Consider the following 5,986-nt stretch of genomic DNA (forward strand, 5'->3'; position numbering starts at 1 on the left):
CCCTCACAGTCAACCGACTCAGGAAAAAGCGAATTTGTCTCCACTTCCGGTTTCGACCTGGGCGCCGCCATTGGCATAAGGCGGAGCCGGAAGTCACTCTAGCCGCCGTCCTCTATGGCAGCCCGCGTCGGGCTTCCGCCGGAAGCGTCCAGGAGGAGACCAGAGAGCCATGGCGGCCGAGGAGGCCCAGGCGGGGCCTTCGCTTCCCGGAGCGCCTGCCTTGTCCCGCTCGGGGCTGCGGGTGTCCTTCGCGGAGGTGGCCGTGCGCTTCAGCCCGGGCGAGTGGGAGCTGCTGGGCCCGTGGCAGAGGGCCTTGTACAAGGAGGTCACGCTGGAGAACTACGCCAATGTTCTCTCCCTGGGGGGAAGCAGCGCCCCGGACCCCTCGGGTCCTGCCTGGCGGGGAGAACCGGGGCGCTTCGAAGAGGTCCTGCGCTCCCTCCAGGTGGTGGTCAAAGAGGAGGAGGAGGAGGAGGAGGAGGAGGCAGGCCAGTCCCAGAAGGAAAACGGGGAGGCCAGAGGTTTGGCAGGTGATGCTGTACCCGAAGGAGGACCTTGTGTGATGCTGCCAGCAGGATCTGGGCGCAGAGAGGCGCATGGCAACAGCGCGCACAGGACCCAGAAGACGGGCGAAAGACCCTTTCGGTGCAGCCTGTGCGAGAAAAGCTTCAGGTCCAAGTCAAACCTTACGGAGCACCAGAGGGTGCACACAGGAGAGGCCCCCTACAAGTGCGAGCTGTGTGGGAAAAGCTTCAAGCGCAACTCCGCCCTTACGGACCACCGGAGGATTCACACGGGGGAGACCCCTTATAAGTGCGAGCGGTGTGACAAGAGCTTCATGCGCAAGTCGAGCCTCACCGTGCACCAGGTGACCCACACCGCCGAGAGACCCTACGTGTGCCGAGTGTGCGGGAAAGGGTTCTGCTACAAGGCAAAGCTGATCGAGCATGAAAGGACGCACACCGGAGAAAGGCCGTATAAATGCTCCGAATGTGGGCAGAGCTTCAATTACAGCACCAGCCTTCAGGCGCACCAGAGAACCCACACAGGGGAGAGGCCGTACAAGTGCGCAGACTGTGGCAAGAGGTATACTTCTCATTCCAACCTTAGTGTGCATCGGAGAATCCACACGAAAGAGAAGCCTTTTAAATGTTCAGAATGCGGGCAGAGCTTCTATTACAGGAACAGCCTTAAAGTTCATTGGAAAAGCCACACAAGGGAGAGGCCTCACAAGTGCTCAGACTGTGATCGGAGGTATACTTCTCTGTCGGGCCTTGTTAAACATCGGAAAATCCACGCTGAAGGGAGACCTTACAAATGCCCGGATTGTGAACAGAGCTTCCAGCTTAGCACGCAGCTTACTGCACACCAGAGAAGCCACGCAGGAGAGAAGCTGCACAAGTGCTCAGACTGTGGTAGAGGGTAGAGTTCTCAATCAAACCTTGTTAGACATCAACTTGTCCACACGAACAAAAGGACTTTTAAATGCTTGGAATGTGAGCAGGGCTTCCAGTTCAGCACACAGCTTATTGCACACCAGAGAACCCATGAAGTGGTGAGGACGTAAGAACGCTTGGAGACTGCGACAAGGGCTCTGCTTCTTCTTTCAATCTTTTTAAATGTAAAAGAATGCACCTTATACCATATTTTTTGCTCTCTAAGACTCACTTTTTCCCTCCTAAAAAGTAAGGAGAAATGTGTGTGCGTCTTATAGAGCGAATGCAGGCTGCACAGCTATCCCAGAAGCCAGAACAGCAAGAGGGATTGCTGCTTTCACTGCGCAGCGATCCCTCTTGCTCTTCTGGCTTCTGAGATTCAGAATATTTTTTTTTTCTTGTTTTCCTCCTCCAAAAACTAGGTGCGTCTTGTGGTCTGGTGCGTCTTATAGAGTGAAAAATACGGTAAAAGCTCAAAATGCGAAGCCAGGCCTTGGGCTGGCTAACATTCAGTGTCCTTCTAAATGTTTTGTGGAAGGGTGGGGGCTTCTTGGTCTCCTTATGCTTTTATTTTATGTATTTTGTGCTCTTATTTTGTATTTTTTTGTTGTGAACCGCCCCCTGATCTTCAGATGAAATGCAGTATAATAAATGAATAAAATAAATGTAATTTATAGGTCTGAAGGAGGCTCTCTCTTGCTTGCCTTTTTCTCTCCATAGGGAGCCTCCTGCCTCTGGGAGGAGCAGCAAGTTGCCAAGACACTTTTATTTTTTAAAAAAAGCTTTTGAAATAACTGAAGGTCTGCTTTTTTTACTTCTCTTGTGATTAGACGGGCAAGAAAGAGCAAAATGCTGCAACCCAAATGCTTTTTCCTTCCACCCCGCATTTATTATTGTTAGTATATATTCATTTATACTCAAGGTGTCTTACAGATAAAAATAAGAACAGCTAAAAGCATAAAGGAGAGGGCCAGTCACTAAGAAAACAATTAAACATTAATAGAAGAAAGTATTCAACTTTATTATTGCATTAGCCGTGTGGCCATAGCATAATATACATAGAAATAACAACATAAAATAGGGGGGGAGGTAAAGGTAGATATCGTCCAAGGCGAATACGAGGATAACAAGAGTGACAGGGGATTTAAAACATCGAGTGGCAGAGAATGCAAAAACAGGTTCGATTGTGCGGCATATCGACTACAACTGTGGTGTTAAAGAAGAAGTTGGTGCCGCTTTCCTCTTCATCACACTAAGCAGGAAGTTAGCTGTCATCTCGGTAATCCAACAGTCAGAATCCTGCAGAAGAAGGGACACTATCCAGGACTGGATTGGGAGATGAAGCTTGTTCACGAGAGGAGTTAGAAACCGAGATCTTTCATCTGTCCAGTTGGTACAGAAGAGCATTACATGTTCCATAGTCTCCAGAGCCATGTCGTTGCAGGTGCATGTTCTATTTGCGATGGGAGCTCTGGAATAGTGACCCGACAAAACTGCTGTAGGGAAACAGTTGAGACGGGCACAGGTAAAGGCCCTTCGCTTAGCCTCCGAAGGAATTGTAAAGCAGTATAGAGGGATCCCTTCAGGGGGTGGAATAGCTTGGGCTAAGCCTGAACACGGCCCTCTTGCATGGGAAGCTGTGTTAGAGAAATCAAGTTGCTGTAACTTCTTTTTGATTGAAGGTAGGGCCGCCGGGCTAATACACTCTAAGTTAAAAACAGTTTTACAGGTCAAATTGAGAAGAGAGCGGAGTTTGAGATTAATTGTAGTTTTCCAAGGAGAATTATGAATATCTCTTAGGATCAGGTTGGAGAAACCACCTCTAATTCGAGTCGAGCATCCGATGCTAATAGGTGGGAGCTATAGGAAATGGCTCGACTCCATGCTCGTTTTTCAGTTGAGGGCTGGGCGAACTCAAGTCGTAGGGCTGTACCTGAGACACATCTCGGGACGCCAGAAAGAGATCTCAAAAACATGTGAAGTGGGCGATCCAAGTTGCCTGATATTGCTGTAGTCCATACTTCGCAGCCATATAGTAATTTAGGGACAACTTTAGCATTAAATATTTGAATTGCTGCTGGAAGGTGTTTGCCGCCCTTCTGGTGGTAAAATCGGACAATGGCATTAGAGGTCGTGATTGAAGCAAGAGAGGCAGATTGTAGATGGGTGGTCCAGGAGAGATTATAGGTAAATATTAAGCCTAGATATTTAAAGGCTTTTACCTTTTCTAAGTAACCACCTGTGATCTTAAGCGGCTCCAGCTTGAGTTTGCGGGAACTAGTGAAGTGGACAACTTTCGATTTTTTATAATTAATATTAAGAGCTTCCGCCTTACAATATGCGATAAATGCATTAACTGCATTTGCTAGGTCCGCAGCTGTTCTGGATAAGATGATGGCATCATCTGCATAGAAAAGGGAAGCAACGGGGTGGCCTGCTAAATGAGGAGGATACTTAGTTGCTAGCTTCAAAGGGGAACATTAATAGAATTAAAATCGTTTATAGAGACATAGATAAGATTTCCAAAAATGAAAAGATAGTAGAATCATAGAATCATAGAGTTGGAAGAGACCACAAGGGCCATCGAGTCCAACCCCCTGCCAAGCAGGAAACAATGGTACCTTGGGTTACATACGCTTCAGGTTACATACGCTTCAGGTTACAGACTACGCTAACCTAGAAATAATACCTCGGGTTAAGAACTTTGCTTCAGGATGAGAACAGAAATCGCGCAGTGGCGGCAGCAGGAAGCCCCATTAGCTAAAGTGGTGCTTCAGGTTAAGAACAGTTTCAGGTTAACGGACCTCTGGAACGAATTAAGTACTTAACCTGAGGTACCACTGTAAAAACAACATGGCACCAGTCGCCTCATTACAAGCAGTCATTCCCCAAAAGCCTGTTGGAATAAGATCTTGGCAGCAAGGAGGGAGCCAACCTGGTTTCTCTAGGAAGAGAATTCCAAAGTCTAGGAGTGCTTACCTCAAAAAGTACTTACCTCAGTTCTGAAACTCCATCTGGGACCAAGTCTATTTACTCTGCATGCAGTGTGCTCTCATTGGTGGTTTGGGAAACACTCTGCACACAGTAGCCACAAAGCATATCTTACCATGTTTCTTATGAAATACTGCATTTTGATTTCCCCTCTCAACCAGCTTCAATCCGAACTGAGAAAATGACCTAGCCTGCATTTTTTTGCCAGTTACGTGTACACAGTTGTAATCTAACCCCTTATTTTAAGGACTCTTATACGACTTTCCCAATTGCCACTATGCAATTTGGAATAGAATCATAGAATAGAATCATAGAATCATAGAGTTGGAAGAGACCACAGGGGCCATCGAGTCCAACCCCCTGCCAAGCAGGAAACACCATCAGAGCACTCCTGACATATGGTTGTCAAGCCTCTGCTTCAAGACCTCCAAAGAAGGAGACTCCACCACACTCCTTGGCAGCAAATTCCACTGTCAAACAGCTCTTACTGTCAGGAAGTTCTTCCTAATGTTTAGGTGGAATCTTCTTTCTTGTAGTTTGGAACCATTGCTCTGTGTCCGCTTCTCTGGAGCAGCAGAAAACAACCTTTCTCCCTCCTCTATGTGACATCCTTTTATATATGTGAACATGGCTATCATATCACCCCTTGAAAGGGACGCAGGTGGCGCTGTGGGTTAAAGCCTCAGCGCCTAGGGCTTGCCGATCGAAAGGTCGGCGGTTTGAATCCCTGCGGCGGGGTGCACTCCCGCTGCTCGGTCCCAGCGCCTGCCAACCTAGCAGTTCGAAAGCACCTCCGGGTGCAAGTAGATAAATAGGGACCGCTTACCAGCGGGAAGGTAAACGGCGTTTCCGTGTGCGGCTCTGGCTCTGGCTCTGGCTCTGGCTCTGGCCAGAGCAGCGATGTCACGCTGGCCACGTGACCCGGAAGTGTCTCCGGACAGCGCTGGCCCCTGGCCTCTTAAGTGAGATGGGCGCACAACCCCAGAGTCTGTCAAGACTGGCCCGTACGGGCAGGGGTACCTTTACCTTTACCTTTATCATATCACCCCTTAACCTCCTCTTCTCTAGGCTAAACATGCCCAGCTCCCTTAGCCGTTCCTCATAAGGCATCGTTTCCAGGCCTTTGACCATTTTGGTTGCCCTCCTCTGGACATGTTCCAGTTTGTCACGTACAGAATACCATGTAAAGTTTGGAATACCACATACAGTTCTGGTTGCCTCCCCTCAAAAAGGGTATTGTAGAGATGGGAAAGGTTTTAGAAAAGGGCATCAAAAATGATCAAAGTGGATGAATGAGGAAAGGTTGCTGTGTTTGGGACCTTTTCGTTTAGAGAAAAGGCAAGCATTTGGCGGCATGGTAGAGGTTAATAAACTGATGCATAGCATAGAGAAAGATGGTAGAGGGGTGCGGGTGGCGCTGTGGGTTAAAACACAGAGCCTTGGGCTTGCCGATCGGAAGGTCAGCGGTTCGAATCCCCACGACGGGGTGAGCTCCCGTTGCTTGGTCCCTGCTCCTGCCAACCTAGCAGTTCAAAAGCATACCAGTGCAAATAGATAAA

This window comes from Podarcis cretensis (genome assembly GCF_951804945.1).
Source record: "Podarcis cretensis genome assembly, chromosome: 8".
Taxonomy (NCBI): Eukaryota; Metazoa; Chordata; class Lepidosauria; order Squamata; family Lacertidae; genus Podarcis; species Podarcis cretensis.